Below are 21,288 nucleotides of genomic sequence, written 5' to 3' on the forward strand. Positions count from 1 at the left end.
AAGCTACAAGTGACCTTTTAATACACTTACTTACTTCCAGGCTTGTTTTTTCTCATACACATTATTTAGAGCAATCATTTGCCGGGAGGCTACTGACTCTGCTGCATACAACACCATACAACCCAAATCACTGAATGCTTTTCCTCTAAAGGTAGGAACAAGGTAAGAATGCCCATTCTCACCACTTTCTTTCAACATGTATTGAAAGTTGTAGCCACTGCAGTAAGGTAAGAAAAGGAAATAACAGGTATATAGGTCAGAAAGAAAGAAATAAAACAGTCCCTATTTGCAAAAGACAAAAAGATTATCTAAGTAGAAATCCTAAAGAATCTATGAAACCTTCCAGGAACTAATAAGTAATCTCAGCAAAGTTGCAGGATACAAGGTAAACATACAAATCAATCATATTTCTATGTACTGGCAATGGACATGTTGACTCTAAACTTAAAAGTACAACAGGATTCACAATTGTACAAGAAAACTGAAATATTCATGCATATGGAAAGGTAAAGGACTGCCACAGCTAAAGCAATCTTGAAATAGAAGAGGGAGGAATCACTTCTATCCATGAAGTTTAAGATTTGTTATATGAGGTCTGTCCAGAAAAAGCCAGCCATTGTTAATAGAACGAGAACTGTTTACATAACATCAATGTAACCTGGCAGCCAAGGAGAGTGGACTGAAATGTGCATGTGTGAACTGCGATGACTTCACTGTACTGGTCAGTGGAGGCAGTAGACACCATTAAGTGAACATGTGTACTGTGTGGCCATCGCATTCAAAACAACTGAGTAGAGCAACGAATCTGCATCAAATTTTGCATTAGGTTTGAACATTCCACTGTGGAAACTATTTAACTATTCAGAGGATTCAGAAGGCCACAGCTATGGGCAACCAGTGATTGGCAGTTACAAGATGGCAACGTGCCTGCTCAAGCATCATGTCTCATGCAGTTTTTTTGAGAAACGTCAAATCACCCAGGTGATTCAGCCCTCCTACAGTCCAGATTTGGTGCCCTGTGACTTCTGGCTTTTCCCAAAACTAAAATCACCTCTGAAAGGCAAGAGATTTCAGACTGTTGATGAGATTCAGTACAATACAACAGGGCAGCTGATGGTGACTGGAAGAACTGTGCGAGGTCCCAAGGTGCCCACTTTGAAGGAGACTGAGATGTCACTGTCCTATGTACAATGTTTCTTGTATCTTCTTCAGTAAATGTCTCTATTTTCCATATTACATGGATAGATACTTTCTGAACAGACCTCATACATATCTGTCTGTATCTATATCCAGATATATCTACAGTAATCATGATTGTATATGTAGTATTGGAGGAGGTATAGACACATAAAGCAATGTACAAGAGATCTACACAAATAGGCCCAACTGATTTTTCACAAAGGAAAAGCAACTCAGTCAAAGACTGTTTCATTACAAATGGTGCTAGAGCAAGTAGACATCTATAAGAAAAAAAAAACACGAACTTTAAGTCTCATACTTCACGTAAAAATCAATTCAAAAGAAATCATGTGCTGAGGATGTAGAGAAAAAAACCCCCTTGTGTACTGTTGGTAGGGATGTACACTAGTGCAGCCACTATGCAAAACAGTATGGGGGTTCCTCAAAAAGTTTAAAAAAATATGAACCAGCAATTCTACTTCTGGGTATTTATCCAAAAGAAATGATAACATTAACTTGAAAAGACATATGCACCTCCATGTTAAACAGTATTTACAATAGCCAAGACATGGAAAATGTGATACACATAGAAAATGGAATACTATTCAACCATAAAAATAAGAAAAGTCTTGCCATCTGCAACAACACAGATGGCAATTATGTTAAGTAAAACAAGTCAGACAGAGGGAAAGATGAATACTGTGTGATCTCACTTCTATATGGAATCACAAAAAAATTAAATAAAACAAACCCCCCCCCCAAACTCGGATAAACAGATTAGTGGTTGCCAAAAAGTGGGAGTGGGTGAAATGGCTGAAGACAGTCAAAAGGTTAAACTTCTAGTTATACTGAATTATGATATATCTGAAATTAATTTTATATATCATAACTCAATTAAAAATACAAAGTAAAAAAAAGGATCATAGACCTAAATGTAAAACTATAAAACTTATGAGAAAATATCAGAAAAACATATATAGTATCTAGAATATATAAAGAATGCCCAAAACCAACAGTAAAAAAAAATCCTTCAAAACAGGAGCACTGAGTAAACTTACACAAATAAAGCTCACAACTACTTTGCTAATTAAAAAAAATGAGATTGCTCATACATCATCATGCAAGTGTCTCAATAAAGCTGTTTTAACTTAGAATTCTGTACTTTTTAATAGACCCTGGCTTAAAAAGTGATTTATTAGAAGAATAACAGATAGCTCACAGAACTAACAAGAAAGCTTAGAGATTCAGAAAAAAGGGGAAACCAAGGAAGCTATGCAGCCTGGAACTGTATCAAAGGACCTCTCACAGAGTTTAGCTGGGGGTAAACTCACTGTCAACCCCAGGCTCTGGATGTCTAAAAGATACTGCTAGTGGCAGAATTATTTCTAAATGGTCTCAGGTTATCTGTTTTAGGTATCAGTGACTCTAGATACAAAGTCTGGAGTGTGAGCATCTGATTGGTCAAGGATAGGTTCCATTTCCTAACTGAGAAGGTTCTAGGAGAGCAAGTGCATTTGGCTTTCTCAGTTTCCACAGTGTTTGGGTTCCAAACTTCTCATAATCAGATTCAGATAAGCACCCAATTAATAAATCAAGCAAAAACAAATGAACAAGTACATCCCCCCATAACAAGTGCATTGTTAACCTGATTTCAACAACTTCGTTGCATGAAACATCTATAGATTAAAAAGGAAAGCTGTTACTGTCCATGAGACATCAATTAAGAAAATTCAGAAATTAGTTTGTTCCTAGTTACTCTGTTTTGAAGCTGGTTTCACAGTGGGAAGGGAGAATATTTTTGAGTACCCATTATAAGCCACAGAGTACTTAGGTTGGTGTTTTCCAGAGCATTTCAGAGCATCTTACTCCATGAAGGAAGACAAGGTTCTAGTAATTTGGGGAATGTTACAAATGGAATTTCTCTTCCTTTAGGACAATCACATGGCTGGCTGACAATACTAATGGCTCCAAGAAATCTTGGGTAAAGGAAACTTATCAGGGCAAAGAAATATTTTTTTCAAGTGACATCTACTGACAGTCCACCAATTAAAAGTACCCCAAAGAATACGATTTGAGACATGCTGCCCAGGGGCTTCATAGTGAGTCTTTCATACAATCCATACCACTCAAGTCAAGTTTTGTCCCCATTTACAGATAGAAAATTGAGGCTCACAGAAATTAAGTACCTTGCCTGGTTAGTGAATGTTGGCACCAAGACTAAATCCACACCTTTCTGACTCCTAAATCTGTGCTTTAATAACATGCTGTTCACTGTATGTACTATTTTTATTACTACAGTAAATGCCTGCAGATGAAAATATAAGGTTCTTCTACATTGTTGGATTCTATGGTTCAAAAAATCATCACAGGAGAGGAAACTGGGGCACAAGGTGAGAAGCTGAGATACTGTCAATCTCCAAATGATGGGAAAAATAACTAGGAAGTGACTTCTACACAATGCTTAGAAGCTAAGGTGAAAATCTCACTACATTAAAAAAACCCTCTAACAAGAAGTCGGCACTAAACAAATCCCTGAAAATGGCCTACTGCCTTTGTTTGGTCACACCAGAACTCTGCAGCTAGCAATCTCTACATGTAACAAACATTTCTTCCTTAAGGTTAGAAAGACGACCAAATTTAAGGAAGCTAACAAATTATTATGAACCACTATCCATCATCACTACCATGACTTCCATTTATTTCACCATTTCTTTTTTCACTTCCTCATTCCTCATAATTTCATTTACCTTTGAGCTTTCTATGTTGATTTTGTGGCATTTATGTCAAAATAAATGAGTACAATTAAAATAAATTTAGGGAAGTTGCTCTTTAAAGGGTAACTCATCACCTCCAGCCGATCAAATTTACAATGATTTTCAATACTGCACCAACTTAAGAGCAGAGGACACCTACAGTTTCCAGAACTGGCTCAATAGCAATTGAGTGTAGTTGTAAACTAGTCTTACTATTCAAAGTATGAGTGAAGATTCAGCAGCACTGACACCACCTGGCAGTTATTGAAAATGTAGAATCTTACGGGGAAAAAAAAACCAAAATAAAAAAACAAACCCCTACCAGAACTGATAAATGAATTCAGTAAAGTAGCAGGATACAAAATAAATATCCAGAAATCAGTTGCATTTATATATAGCTGTAATGGACTATCAGAAAGGGAAACTAAGGAAATGATCCAATTTACAATTGCTTCAAAAAAAAAACAAAAAAAAAAACCCCAAACAAAAACCACCTGGGAATAAATTTAACCAAGAACATAAAAGACCTGTACTCAGAAAATTATAAGACACCCAAGAAACTGAAGGTACAATTAAGTGGAAACGTATATCGTATTCACAGATTGAAAGAATTAACATCACAAAATGTCCACACTACTCAAAGCAATCTATAGATTCAATGCAATTTCCATCAAGGTACCAATGTTGTATTTCACAGAACTCAAATATTCCAAAAATTTATATGGAACTACAAAAGACCCCAAATAGCCACAGCGATCCAGAGAAAGAAGGTGGAGGAATCACACTAGCTAATATCACACTGTACTACAAGGTCATAGCAATCAAAACAGAATGGTACTGGCACAAAAACAGACATACAGACAGACCACTGAATGGAATAGAGCATCCAGAAATAAACTCCACCTTTATAGTCACGTAATATTTGACAACAGAGGCAAGAACATACAATGGGGTAAAGACAGTTTATTCAATAAATGATGTTGGGAAAATTGGACATATACATGATAAAAAATGAAACTAGACCACCTTCTGACACCACATGCAAAAATAAACTCAAATGGATTAAAGACTCAAATGTTGGAGCCAAAACCATAAAAATCCTATAAGAAAATACAAGCAGTAAAATCTTGGGCATTTCTTGTAACAGTATGTTTTTTGATATATCTCCTTGGGCAATAGAAACAAAAGAAAAATAAACGGGACTAGATAAAACTAGAAAGTTTTTGCATAGCAAAGGAAACCATTAACAAAATGAAAAGAAAACCCACTGAATGTGAGAACATGTTCACCAATGACACATCTGATAAGGGGTTAATAATATCTGAATTTCATAAAGAACTTATAAAGCTTAACACCAAAACAAACAAAGAAAACAAAACCCACAACAAAACAATCCAATTTAAAAATGGGCAAAAGACCAGAATAGACATTTCTCCAAAGAGGACATGCAAATGGCCAATAGATATATTAAAAGATGCTCATTGCCACTAATCACCAGAGAAATGCATATTTAAAACCACAATGAAGCCCTGGCTGGTGTAGCTCAGTGGACTGAGCACGGGCCTGCGAACCAGATGATGGCGGTTCGATTCCCAGTCAGGGCACATGCCTGGGTTGCAGGCCAGTTCCCGGCAGGGGCCAGTTCCCAGCAGGGGATGCACGAGAAGCAACCATACATTGATGTTTCTCTTCCTCTCTCCTTTCCTTCCCCTCCAAAGATAAATAAATAAATATTAAAAGAAAAACACAATGAGGTATCATTTCACACTTGTCCCAATGGCTATCATCAATAAATCAACAAACAAATGCTGGTGAGGATGTGGAAAAAGGGAACCCTCGTGCACTGTTGGTGGGAATGCAGATTGCTGCAACTATGGTGGAAAGCAGTATGGAGATGCCTCAAAAAATTAAAAATGGAACTGCCTTATGGCCCAGTGACTGCACTTCTAAGAATATATCCAAAGGAACCTGAAACACGAATTGAAAAGAATATATGCTCCCCTATGTCCTTTGCAGTGTTAGTTACAATTGCCAAGATATGGAAACACCCCAAGTGTCCATTAGTAAGAAAGCTGTGGTATATTTACACAACGGAATACTACTCAGCTGTAAAAAAGAAGGAAATCTTTCCCTTTGCCATAGCATGGATAGACCTGGAGAGTATTATATTAAGTGAAGTAAACCAGTCAACGAAAGATAAATATGATTTCACTTAAATGTGGAATCTAATGAACAAAATAAACAAAAAACATAAAAACAGACTCATAGGCGAAGAGAACAGATTAACAGGTGTCAGAGGCAAGCTAGGTGAAAAAGGTGAAGGGATTAAGGAAAATTTTTAAAAACTTCCTAGAGAGAACAGTATGGTGATTACCAGAGGGAAAAGGGGTCAGGGGAGGTAGGAGAGGGTAAAGGGGTAAAGGGGTAAAGGGGTAAATGGTGAGAAAAGTAGACTTGATTTGGGGTGGTGAACACATAATACAACATACAGAATTTACCCTTGATACCTATAATTTTAATAACCAATGTCACCCCCAATAAATTCAATAAAAATGTAAAAGAAATCCCAACATAGCCACCCTACTATTATCAGATTAAGAAATAATTCCTTACTATAATCAAATGTCCAGTGAGTGTTCATATTTTTGTCTCATAAATTCTTCTGTATAGTTTTTGTTCAAATTAGAATCTAAATAAGTTCCATTCTTTGCAATTGATTGATGTGTCTCTTCAATTCTTGTAATTTATAGGTACCTCCTCAATCTTTATTTTTGTCTGGCAATTTATTTGTTAAAGAAGCTGGATTGTTTGTCCTATAGATTATGGTTATATTTCACATGTTTTTATTGCCCCTGTATTTTCTGTTACATTGGTAATTAAAGCCAGAGGTCAGAAAAAAATTTAAACTAAAAATGCAGAATCTCAGGCCCTACCCAGGCCTGAGGAATCAATCTCGTATTTTAATATGATCTTCTGGTGATACACGTATCAAAGTTTGAGAAGCACCAGGTCAAAATACAGGCTCAGAATCAGAAAACCTAGGTTAGAATCACTGCCGTATCACATACTCTATGACCACAGACAAATCGGCCTCTGTATATTTGTTTCCTCAACTGTGAAACAGGAATAACTGATTTCTCCACTTCCATCCAACACATTCTCCAGAGAACACCACAAGTAATCTTTTTAAAACATAAATCAGCTCATATTACTTCCTTGCTTAAAACCTTTCAGCAGTTTCCCTAGAACCATATCCAAGCTCTAACCACGACCCACAGGGCCCAGGCATGATTTGGCTCCTGAAACTCTCTGCACTCTCCTCTCTTCACAACCACATTCGTCTTTCTGTTTAGTTTCTGGAACACTCCACGTTCTTTCTGGCCTCCAGCCCTCTGCAAGTGCTAGTCCACTGGAATGCTCCTGCCTCACGCCCCCCATTCTTCCCAAGCCAGTTCTTGAGGAGCTGACTTTAAAGTAAGACCCCAAATGGCTTCCCATGGCCACCTACCTAAAGCTGGTCTAATTGTTCTTTTTCTATGACAGTACTCGCTTTTTTCTCTCATAGCAAATATCAATTAATATAACTGGGTTTGATTTTCTACAGTGTTAAGCTCTTAGCATGTAGCACAGCATCTTATACTTGATAGGTTCACATATATTTGAGGAATGGAATTCAGGAAAGAATTAAGTCCTGAAGAAAAAAATCTGTAATTGTCAGCATCTAGACAGTACTTCAAGCCATAGGTCTGCAGAATTCTTACAGAGAAGGAAAGAGGCAAAGAAGAAGGAAGAGAAGAAGAGGAAAGTTCTTATTTACTCTAACACTTAAAGGTAAGGCAAAGAAGAACTCCACAAAGGAGAGGCAAATGAGGTAGGAGCAAAAACAACTCATGGTATGGTGAAAAACAAAAGTTGGCAAGACTAATCTACTGAGTCAAAAGTCAATATGAAATATGTCCAGAGAAATGTCCACTGAAATTGGAAATAGAAGTAACCTGAGAAGCAACAGTTTCAGTAGAGTGGTAGGAAAGGAAAACAGACTGGAGTGAGTCAGGGAATCAATGGGCAATATACATGGCACGTGTAGAAAACTTTTGGAAAGTCTGTGAATGCCAACAGAAAATTATGGGGTCATTGAAATGTACAGGGGAAGGAAGGGGAAGAGAAGATGATGAAAAGAAAATCCCTAAAGTTGAGTGTAGGGGACCATTTAGCTCCTCACTACTTTCACCTTAACATAATGAACACTTATGTGGGTTTTGAATAGCATAGATACCACCTAGGATCAGGACAATCCTCTTCCTAATCTATTAAAACTTGACTGAGTGTCCCTCCCTCTGTGCTTATATTGTACTCTGTACCTATCACTTCCCTATTAATGAGAAAATGTCTGCCACAGGGTGGGGAAGGAAACAAACAAAAAACCACCTGGGAAAGAAGAAACATACATTATCAGCGGTCGCCTGTAGGTGGCAGGATAGTATAGTTTTATTTTTGCTTCACGCTTTTCAAATCCTTCCCAGTTTTCTATAACCACGCATTCATTTACAATGAGAATTTTTCATTTGTACTATTTTTCTTAAGGTAGAAAACAGTGACCTCACCCTGAACCAAAGAGCATGCATCAAATTAAGAACAGTATCATCTAAACAAATGCTTTGGGTTGCCTGCTGCCTGCTTTTAGAGCTTCTCTCCTGTGCTGCCTTCTGTTTAATCCTGGCGTTAGCACTCAATATTTATTGATTGGTAGGTTAAGCAATGCTGTACACATGTATGGGAATGTGGATGAATCAAAGTCAATCTAAAATTCCCACTGTAATCATGGGAAAGCATTATGGCAGTTTTTAACCAAAATTGCTTAGAAAACACTAAATTCCAGCATGCCACAAAGGCAAATACTCAATTTTTGCTTTGCAGTGAGTGATTTCCTTTGCCTGTCTGCAGTCTCTTAAAGTAAATTCAAATGAAACTCTCCGGACCAGCCGTCACGTCAGGAAGCAGCAAAGCGAATACTGAAACCCAGCCTGCTATTCATTATTTGATCACAGAGGCACAGACATCACATTAACTGATTTGTTAAAAGGGACACCACCTGACTGTCAGGCCTTTCCATCTAGTCTAGTGTTTTATTATTTATATTAATATCCACCCAACAGACATTCTGAGACTCCATTTATTCTAATAGCAGCTAACATTTACTGACCATCATGCATTATTTCTCATTCTTATAAAAAGTTGGAGGTTAAGTTTACTGAGACCAAGAGTAACCACATACCCAGTAAGTGGCAGAACCTAGATCAAACCAAATTTGCTCCACAACTCTACAGTACATAAAATGTCTCTGTCTGCACAGTTCACCCTGCCACTCCCGCTTACTACAGACACCAATGTCCCTACCCTTGGCCACATGACCCAGAGGATTTGCTGACCTAAATTTTATTGGACGTGAATAAGCTGTACTAATAAAGCAACTAAGAGAGTATACAGATGTTGAATTATGGTGAACACTTGAAAATTATGTTAATGAATGTTACAACCAATAAATTTAATTTTAAAAAAACTGCATGAAGAAAAAATAGCAGTCCCTAGTAACTTCAATGTTTGACGCTGTTAAGGAAAACACACATTCAATAATAACAAAACAAGAATAACCTTTACTCACTCAAGACAAATCTAGAAATTACCTGCAGAAATACCTTAACAGAGTCTATCTTCCAAAATCTGAAAACACTATACTTCAGAGGTAAGTACATATGCTTGCTCTTGGTGCTTTTCTGCACTTCAGTAGACTCAAAGAAAATAAGGGCAGAAATACCAAGGAAAAACCTGATACCACAACACTTACTGTGGAAGTAGGAATGGTATCTGACATATCCTCTACCATACTACCCTGGGAAGCTGCAGATCCAGAAATTATCCTTCTGGTTATTGCTCCCAATTACTTAGAGAAACTGGCATAAAAGAATTTGGCATCAAACTAGGGCTCACCAAAGTAGTAGGTCACTTTTGCCAACAGAGAGGAAATGGCAGCATGCCAAGGAGCCCTTAGCATTCCCAACAAAAAATAAAAACAGCAATGAGTGTCCAAGTTATGCAAATTAAAGAGTAGAGAAAGACTCCCTGTCTATACATTTTTAAATGATGCTCTGGAATAATCCTAGTCTACTCTTTAAGAAAGAAAGGTATCTCCTATCCTGTTCCTTAATTGTGACTGGATACGGTACAAAAAATCAACTGTACCAATGACTGGTTATTCCCTATCTCATTAAATCCAATTTCAAAGATGCAAGTGTTATTTCAGTCTTGCCCACCTGTAATAGAAAATTAAGACACGAGCCTTTAAATACTCTTTATACAAATGTCAAAAACTTAACCACAGAAAAGCCCACCACTATCTAATAGGTGAACCTCACCCAGAAGGGCCCCAGGCAGTGTTTACTGAATTCAGGAAAATATTCAACAGAAGTCAAGTTACTTAAAAATAATTTACTTAAAAAAATTAAAATCTGGCCCTGGCCGGTGTGGCTTAGTTGCTTGGAGCGCCCAGCAAACAGAAAAATTGCAGGTTTGATTCCTGATCAGGGCACACGCCCGTTTGTGGGTTTGTTTCCCAGTCGGGGTACACACAAGAGGCAATATTTCTCTCTCACATCAATGATTCTCTTCTTCTTTCTCCCCCTTTTCTCCTCTTGCTAAAATCAATAAAGAAAAAAATTAAATATGGAGTTCTCAACCCTGGCTCTGCAAAATCATCCAAGACTTATTTTGAAAATTAAAAGTGTCTGGCCATAAAAGTATCTGACTCACTATATATGAGGTGGAAACTTTCCTTTTTCCCCAAGCTGTGTAAGTGATTTAGCTACACAGCCAGACTTGAGTGAGACCCTTTGTTACATATTAATTCTGCTTTGCCAATTTGTTACTCACTTAGGAACTTGCTTTGAAGTAATGAGGGAGGGAGTAGGATCTAAATGAAACAATAGCCATGTGCTGGTAATTGCTGAAACTGGATAACAGATACACAGGGTTCTTGTTAAACTATTTTCTAATTTTTGTGTATGTCTGAAAACCTCATATAAATTCTAAATATTTTAAATTAAGACTTTATCTTGACACAATCCTCCATTCCATCCTCCACATTGCTGCCACAGAAATCTCCCTCAAACTCAAAACCTACCTACATCATCAAGGGCAAACTCCTTACCTAACCCAGCGTGCAAGACCTCTAGGACCTAGTCACTGCTTGCCTCTTACCATGGCCAGGTCATTACATAATATTCCCCTCCGCTCCCCACATGCTTTAACTACTTCAAGCTTTTTATAGTTTCCCTAACATTCAAGACTTTTGATACCTTGCCTCAAACTGCTCTGCTGAAATAGTTGCTCTCTGCATATCCTCTACAGCTCAGTCAAATGTCACCTCCTCTAGGAAGCTATTTCAGATATCTACTCCCCAAGTAAAATTGACTACTCTCTCCTTTGGGCCCCCACTGTACCCTGCATATACCCGCAATTAACACACCTCTGCTTATTTACATGTCTGTATCCGTATTAGAGTGAGTTCTGCATGAATGGGACTGTGCCTATTTATCTGTGCATTCCTGTCACTGGCACAGAAACTGTCATTTAGTATATTAATAAATGAATAAATGACTATCCAGTAAATGTTTAATGAAACTAAAAATCCCAAGTCACATTAAACTCTTTTGGTGAAATCTTCAACTGAAAAAAACCTATCTATACAATTCTCTCAATCTGCATCTTTCCATTAAAAAATACTCATAAATGAATATACTATATGCAAGGCACTGCATATAGTATAATGTGTGCTATAAATTAGCTGGGTATACAGAAATGTAAAAAATATACATCAGAAAAAAAAGTAAGATTGGAAGCAATGGTAATATAAAAAATAAAACTCTAGTACACGGAAGTACACATTTACATCTTCCTAGTGGCCAAAGCAAAGCTGAAAAAGTTACACAGTACATTGAATAAAATACTTATGTAACACCAACCATAATCCTCTTGCTTTTTAAAAAAAATTGGATTTTTTGAGATTAAAGTTGCATAAAGCAGAAAATATCTTTAGCACAAGTGAAACAATTAGCCCAACTTTCATCTTTGGCCATAGTGCTTTAGTCTAAAACATATATGTATATACACTAGAAAATATAAGACAAACAACACAGCCTCTTACATACACGTGGAGAAACCTTTAGATTTTTTTCTTGTCCTATATTGAGGGATCAGCACAAAATTCCTGAAATTCTATGAAAAATCTGCACGTGCTATTATTTTCTGTGAAGATAACTGATAGCTTTCATTGGCTTCTTAAAGAGATTCATGACTTGAAAACCATTAGGAACCATCACCCCACAGAAAGATCTCTAAGATACGGACTAACCAGTACAATGTTTTCACTTTCATTTTTGAAACACAGGTGTATGGTATTTCCACTAACACCACATGATAGGCTGTTAAATACAACATAGTACAGGAAATTAATGAAAAAATTCCAACCCTTTTGCATTGTTCAGCTCCAACTCTGTCATATTCCCAAGCTTTCAAAGAAATACACAGCATCCCTAAAGATTAAACCTCCTCTGTGTAAGGGGGAATTCTGTATTCTTGGATTAATTTTTTAAAAAAACCCTCTAGTCCTATATCCTGTAGAAAGGTAGAAAAGACACAAACCTTCTACAGAAAATGTACCTAACCTTCTAGATTAGGTATATTCCTAAACAAAAGCTAGGTTTTAATGCCTTAAAGTATTCTGAAAAAGATATGCTGTATCTATATGGGGGGAGAAGGAGAGACCTCTGTAATGTATTTATTTGTTACCATACATGCTGATTTTTTAAAAGACACAGACTGAAGACTACTACTAGAAGAAAGTAAAAATGAAGTAGAGGACAACAGCATAATGGAAAGGCCTGGGAGTGAGAAAGAACTGGGCTTAAATTCTATTTACTAGCTGTATGATCTTAGACAAATTACTGTATCACTGAGTCAGTCAACTTCTGTAAAACAAACAGGATCTATCCAAAGGATTGTACCTGGCAAAGAGTAAGCTATACTATTTATTATCTGTTACACTTCTTTTAGCCGCAGATTTATCTAAGAGCAGTAATCTTATGATCTCTTTCTCCACACCTGCCCCCCTCACTCACACACACACACACACACACACACACACACGCTCAAACACATGCTCAAAAGCCAAAAAGAGCTGGTCTTTTCCACCCTACTACATGTTGCCTGTATATGAAGGAGAATGCAAAGGACATTATTAATCTCTAGACTCAGCCTTAAGTACTGACATGAACTGAAAAGTTAAACTCTGATGATGCTCCAGGCCTCATTCTCAAGTTAGTTATAAATAGCCTACTAAATAATTTTTGGTTGGGCCATGCCACTTAGCAATCAAAGATTTTAAGTGCTTCTCAATTATTTTGAGCTGGTTTGAATGAATCTGGAAGGAACAGAGACAAAGATTCTTTTATATGGTTAAAAAACAAGTTATTTATATCAATTATTAACATGATAGCAAGCTCCTTTCAATGTGGTAAAAATAATTCCAACCTCTAAGGTTTCTTATAAGAATCAAATTAGTTCACTGATTTAAAAAAAGCTTTAAAACAAAGCATTTAGAAAAAAAGATCATGACCCAACCTAAAAACGTAAGAACTTGTCCTGGCTGGTGTGGGTCAGTGGATTGAGCGCCGGCTTGCGAAATAAAGGGTCCTGGTTTGATTCCCAGTTAGGCAACATGCCTGGGTTGCAAGTGAGGTCTCCAGTAGGGAGCATGCTAGAGGCAACCACACATAGGTGTTTCTCTCCCAGTCTTTCTCCCTCCCTTACTCTCTATCTAAAAATAATACATAAAATCCTTAAAAAATAATTGGCTGAGTAAATTAACAGTACCACACATGGCCTGTCACAAAATCATTTCTGATGTTTTTCCCTCTAAATATTTTATTTATTTTTAGAGAGAGGGGAAGGGAGGGAGAAAGAGAGGGAGAGAAATATTGATGTGAGAAGGCAACATCAATAGGTTGCCTCCAAGCCCCAACCAGGGACCCAACCTGCAACTCAGGCAGGTGCCCTGACTGTAACCCTAACCTTTCCACTTTGCAGAACAACTCCCAACCAACTGAGCCACTCTGGTTAGCCAGGACACTGACGTTCCTTTAAATAACCAAACAATGTAAACAATCAGCTGCTTTAAAATATTTATAGCTTTAACATGAAAAGTGTTAGCTTAAAATGAAAGAACAGTTTTCAAAGGTAGTCTAGTTCCCTACCACCAACTGACTTTGCCACCTTAGGACAATCTGGGCCTGAAACAACATAAAACGGGAATATAATTACTAATATCCCTCGAAACACTGTCTATAACACTTTGCCTTCAGTTCAAGATAAATGGTAAGTATTAAATATAACCAACCTGAATTATTCTCAAAATTAAAGAAGCCAAAAGCAACCAAGCCAGTTTTCACAGGCCAGCACTCAGTCCACTCATCCACACCAGCCAGGGCACCAGTTTTCTACTTGGCACAAATTCCAACTTTTTTAAAAAACAAACTACACATTTCCAAATAATTCACTTTTAAGCTGAGTACATTTTGAAAGATCAAATTTATGTTTTCCCAAGATGAAAAATAGGAGCTTTTGAGTAACCATTTGGATGAAAATAAAAGCATATACCTATTTCACACCATTACTCAAACATGAAAAGCTAAACTATAAAAGTATTAGAAGATAATGTAGGAAACTATTCTTGTAATCTTCACAAAGACCCTCCAAGCAAGATACACAATCTAGAAACCATAAAGGAAAGAAAAAAGGGGACAGATTTGACTACATAAAAATTCCTAACTATAAACAGAAAATATTTGCAATAGGATAAAGGGTTAGTATTTCTAATATACAGAAAATGCTCAAAATTCAATTAAGACAAATAATCAGACTGAAAATAAGAGGGCATGAACTTGCAATATGCAGAAAATACAAATTTGCTCATCCTTACTATTAATTAAAAAATGCTAATCAAAGCAAGAATATGTTATTTCTCACCGATCAGACTGGTTAAAATTAAAAACATCAATAATATCTTACAGGTGGACAAAAGGGCACTCACAAACACTGCTGGTGGGAAGGAAAATTCAATACTATTTATCACCTTCAGTACCTATCAAAATTTTAAATGACCCAGAATAAATTGTACTTCTAAGGCCCAACAAAAGAGTATGATTAAACTATATAAAGTCCATACTATGGGATGCAATACAAACACTAAAGAGAATGTTTTAACTATATGTTCTAACATTTAATCCAAAAGTTTTACAAGCAGGAAATTCAGTCCCATCTATGGGTTTATGTCATTCATAAATATGCATGAAAACAGAGCAAAATCGAATTGTCCCATCAAAAAGCTCCAAACTGACCCCATGTTGACAAGTAATAACTACAGTCAAAAGGGCAAAGAAACTGAGCTGTCTCTGGACTTTTGACTTGATCATTTACTCTTCTACTCACTTAAATTTTCCCCGTTTGAGGGGAACTTTCTTATTAGAAAGGGGCCACTTACTGACTTCCTGCTGGAATGACACCTGCTGGCACGTTCGGAAATAGAGGTAAGCGTGGAAGTTCAGTTTTAAGAAAACATTTATCTTTAGCACAGTAGAAACAAGAAGTAACCTGGGTTCAAAGACTGACTCTACCACGAACCAGCCATGTTACCCTGGACAAGTCATTTCCCCTAATCTGGGCCTACAAAATAAGGAGTTTGACATGGAAAATATCAAATATAAGATCGTATCCAACACTTCTGTTGGACATAGAGATTACCATTTTGTTTCACTAGAGGAAGAGATTTGAATTCACCCATGCAGATAGTCTGTCTTTCACTTTAAACAGTAAAAATATAATGGTCTATGTAAAAGGCTGTCTTCCAGATAGATAAGGAAATTTGAGGAGCAAAGATTAGGTCAAAAGACTGCAAGGTACTATAGGCTAGAAAAGTCAAACTAGCCCCCATCAAAAATATGGCAGCAGACGTAGGTATCAGAAGAGACACCTACAGCAATGATACTGGATCTATCCAGGTTTATGCTCTTCTTTAATACTAAAGTATCAAGGCTTACCCTGAGGTGCTGTATACTGTAAATCACCGGTTATATACTAAACATACCACACAATAATGCAGGACAGTCTTTCTAAACAGGATAGTATCAAAAGCCCTACAGGTTTGCATTTGGGGTCTAGAAATCTATTAAGGAAACATGGATGTTACAAATATTTCTCTATTACGCTGTTATTCTGCTTCTTTCTTTTATTCAACACTTATTTACAAAATGTCTACTGTGTGCTAGGAAGTATTGTTTAAAATAAAGAAAAACTAGCATTTGAAGGTTTGAACACAGGGAATTAGTTAACAAATTATAAATCATGCACACAATACAAATAATGCAGCCACAAAAAACACTATAGAAGTATACATTATGACACAGAACAGGGGTCAATATATTAAGTGGAAACAGCAAACTTAAAAATACCATTTCTATATTAGCTTGGAGAAACAGCTAAAAAAAGACAATTTGGGGAAAATTGAGAAAGTTCAAATATGGACAGGATATTAGATAATATTAAGAATAAATTCTCTAGGTGTGATAATAGTATTGTGGTTTTATAGATCCTTATTCTTAAAACATGCATGCTGAAGGATTTAAGGATGAAGTATTTTCTTAGTTTACATGTTTCAGAAAAGTTAAATATACATATAAATCAAATATGGTGAATTCTTGACAACTGTGGGATATAGCTGATGATATACAAATGCTCCTGTGCTAGTCTTTCAGCATTTTTGTTTGAAAATTTTCAAAATAAAAAGTTGGAAGGTAATGAATTACAATTAAAAATTATTTTAAAAAATATGTTTATGCTACACGCAGGCATAAAGAAAAGCCTTGGAAGAACATACTGTATACCAACATGTTAATAGTATTTATTTCTGAATGATAATTTCAGATTTCTGTAATTATCTGTATTTTTCAACAATAAGCAATGTATACTTCTATAATCATGAAGAATATTACTTAAAAATAAAGTCAAGAAAGTGTTTTCAAACAAGACTTACAATGGAATGAATAAATGACTAAATGAAGTCTCATTCCCAAAGCATTCTTATTAAATGATTTTACAAACTCTAAAGTAGTATGCAAATATAATATTACACAAGAGATAGCAGATTGTTGTGGGGACATCACATAGTTTTTGAATTTCTACTTACATGAGTAATTTATACCATTCTCACGGCATAAAAATCCAAGCAATTCACGGTAATGATCGCAGAGAGGAAGGGAACACTGGGTTAAAGTATTACTAAAAAGTATTTCCCCTTTACCTATACTACCCCCACCCTAAGAGACTTGAAGCAAAAATAAGTGTTAAGAAATCTTCAATTTGGGGAGGGAAGAGGAAAAGGGTTTTTATTATATTATTCTCTGTACTCTTCAGTGTATTTTAAATTTCTCAAACAGAAATGCAAACATCACAGAACAAGATCAAGCTCCTCTTGACCACTCCTCCCCCCCAAATATATCAGTTTACCCCAGTTTAAAAAAACAAACCATACAAATAGCATGATATAAGCTATACTATCTTGCAACTTGCCAAAATTATCTCCAAAACAGCAGTATTAATTTATACCACTTGTGGGCATTATTTAAGACCAGATTCTTCCCTATATTTCCACCAGGACTTAATATTTCCATTTTCTTTCTCTCTTTTTTTTTTTGCCAACCTGGTTAAAAGAGATATTATTTTAATCAGTATTTCCACTGTTTAGCTTGAGTTATCTTTTCTTATTATTAGACATTTTTTGTTCTTATTCTGGGAAAACCATGTCCAAAATTTTCTAAATGCTACTCTTACCATTAAGATGAGAACACACTAACCAAAATGTTAATGGTGACTGAATATACTGCAGGAGTAGGAATCTTTTCCCAAAATAAGAACACACTTTCTAGTTTTTCCCAAACTAATTCAGTAACAGAAACTAAAAAATGATGATAAAGTGGGTAAAAATAATCCTTTTACATAAAAAATATTAGTTTCAGGGTACTCTACTAGTGCAGTACATAACACCCTTCAGGAGTCCATAAAATCTAGCTTAAAGAAGTAAACACATCTAAAGTACAAATCTTTTGAGAAAACAAAACAACAGTTGAGACATTTGGGATACATCTAACTAACTTTGGTTGTTGTTATTTAGCGTTTTTAAGTCTGTGATATATTTTTCATCTGCTATAACACATTTTGTTCACTCCTAAAATGTTATTGTACTGATAACAGTACAATTTTTGACTGTAGTTTACAAGTCTCCCACCCATAGTAGACCATGCTGCCCTCCATTCTCCAGTTGCTTATCTTTGTAATCCCAGTATCTGGCAGTACTGAGTATGTCCTCAAATACTTATTGAGTGAGTAAGTTATCATCACCCCTAGTTAAAGGATGAGGAAACAGGCTCCAGGAGGAAGTAATTTGCCCCAAGTAACAGAGTTATTAAGTACTCATTTTACATAAATTACAATGACTTTATCTTTGTAGACCATTCTATAATTTAAACATTTAAAAATATATCATTTTACTTTAATGTTCTCAACAGCCTATGAAGTAAGCTTTTTGATTACCATTTTATAGATGAGAATGAAAATTCAATGATAAACCCTAGGCCCACTCAAATCCTAGTTTGTATGAAATACAGCTGTCTCTTTAGATACTTGATAGATCACTAACTGGATTTAGAAGCTTCTATCTTTATGAAGCAAAAATCTGGGGGGATGGTAGAGGGGAAAGGAGAAGGTGTAATGAAGAGTTAAAGCAACAGGATAGAAAGCTGGAGACCAGGTGTAAGTGCATCTAAAGACCATAAACTGATATTGTAGTGTCAACCATGCATACCACTTTGAAACCTAATCTTGGCCCAAAGGTTTTTCTTGTTATTACCCTGTATTCACAGGAGACAATTGCAGGCTTTCTCACATATCAGCAGTCTCAAAAGCGGGGAAGGGATATGGAGCTAAGGAGAACTTTGAGAAACAATAGGTTACATTATGCATGGACAAAGAAGAGGAAGAAATGATAACACAAAGGAAAAGGCTAAGGAACTTTAAACATGATCTCACTTAGTCCTTAATTGGACTGTGAGTTTCTCAAGGGCAGAGACCAACTCTTTCATTTTATGTTCTTAGCTCACAGTACTTAGAAACACTCAGTGACTACTTGTTGAACTGAATGAAGAGAGGTAAGATATGAGGGGAAAAAGACAGACTATTCATAAAAAATGGTTTCCAACTTATTAAGCACTTACTGTGTGTCAAGTGCTGTACTGTTTGGATAATATATATTAAAATGAATATTTACCTCTTTTCTAACCTGCTATTTATGGTGCCAAAATGTACTTTAATAATGCTGATACCACTGACTAGTAGGAAGATTCATTATGGGTTACTAAGGTTACAGCAGAACCTTGAACAGAATAAACTTGAACAATGGGGGGGGGAGCTGTGTAGATGGAAGGAGATCAGGGCAACCAATGGAGTGCACATCACCACAGAAATGGGCAAGACCCTTCATAGGGTATGAATGTGATTCCCAAGGCTTAACAAAGTGAAAAAAACTACTCTGGTGGAACATTCAGTTATCACTGGCCAGAGTCTTAGCCCCCAAATGACCAAAGAACAAACCCCATTCCTTCCCACTACTGATAAACCCAACACAGACCTGAAGGGTCCAGACACGCTTTGCTAACTGGCCATCACTTCACCACCATAACTGCCCATCTATGAATTGTTGGAAGCATTAAGCAAAATACTGTGTAAAGAAATTACCATCTACTAACTACCTATAGTATATTAACACTTTTAATTTTCTCATTTAATCCCAATAACCCCAACAAATAAATTATTTTCCCCACAAGAAGCAATTTATAGGTTAGGTTAGTTGCTGAAAGTGATAGAAATAGTGACCGGAAAAAATTAAAAATCAAGCATTTTCCTGCCCTTTTTATACAAATTGTATCATTGAGTAACCTTATAAAATTATTCCACCTAATATATGAAAACAAAGTGATGGAGTTAGAACATCAACATTTTGACACTTTCAATGAATTAATGGATCTAAGCTTTGGACAGCAATGGCTGTTAGCATACAAAGTATATTCACAACATCATTACAACCTAATGAATATTGTGAATGAACACAGCGTTGCCAATATTCTCGCCAAAGGGAATGAACCTGAATTTATAAAGCCTCCGGATCCAGCTGTCCATCTGCAGAAAATACAGAGGACAGAGGAACATGCTGAACTATATTCAGTATGCAACCAGAAAAATTCAGTCTTTGGGCAACTACAGGTCAAATGGCCTGAGTTCTTCAGATACAGTATAGAAAAAAGAAAAGCAAAAAAAGGAAGCTATAGATATTTATAAGACAAATAAAATTTTAAAAGATGGAGAAAACAGCCCTAGCTGGTGTGGCTCAGTGGACTGAGTGCCGGCCTGTGAACCAAAAGGTCGTTGGTTTAATTCTCAGTCAGGGCACAGGCTTGGGTTGGGGGCCAGGTCCCCAGTAGGGGGCACATGAGAAACAACCACACTTTGATGTTTTTCTCCCTCTCTTCCCATCTCTAAAATAAAATCTTTTAAAAAACATGGACAAAATATACCAGACTATCCAGGGATGCACACTTGGATAATAAAACCGTAATAGATTGCGAAGTGATTATTATGTCAGAATGGCAGACACTTTCCAAGGGAGGGAGGACGCTGTGACTGGGATGGGCATATGAAGGATTTCTAAGGTGACAGGAAGTTTTATTTCTTGATTTGGGTAGTGGGTACAAAAGTGTTCACCTTAAAATTATTTATTAAAGTATAAACTGTTTTGGGGTGGTTTTCCATATCTGTATTCCACTTTTTGCAATAAAAGAAAAGCATTTTAATCACTTTAAAGCTTCTTACATACAGCATGATTCCATTTGTAGAATAGACAAATCTATAGAGACATAAAGTAGATTAGTGGTTCCCAGCACTGCAGGTTGGGAGAGAGAAGTGACTACTAATGGGTACTGAGTTTCTTTGAGGGGTGATGAAAATGTCCTAAAATTAATATGGTAATGGTTGTACAACTGTGAACAACTAAACTCCAATGTATACTTTAAATGGGTAAACTGTATGGTATGTGAATTATATCTCAATAAAGCTGTTAAAAAGTCTAAGGCACCCCAATTAGTCCAAGACATACTTTTAAAATACAGACAGTGCCCTGGCTGGTGTGGCTCAGTGGCTT

At 36.4% G+C, this 21,288-nt stretch overlaps 1 protein-coding gene across 16 annotated transcripts in view; it reads right to left on the reverse strand.

The window, feature by feature from the left end:
- HUWE1 (HECT, UBA and WWE domain containing E3 ubiquitin protein ligase 1) overlaps nt 1-21,288 on the reverse strand; it is a 157,602-nt gene that overhangs the window by 126,123 nt on the left and 10,191 nt on the right. The window lies entirely within an intron of this gene.

Source organism: Sturnira hondurensis, unplaced genomic scaffold (assembly GCF_014824575.4).
Source record: "Sturnira hondurensis isolate 20B ecotype Veracruz unplaced genomic scaffold, ASM1482457v3 Scaffold0021781, whole genome shotgun sequence".
Lineage (NCBI taxonomy): Eukaryota > Metazoa > Chordata > Mammalia > Chiroptera > Phyllostomidae > Sturnira > Sturnira hondurensis.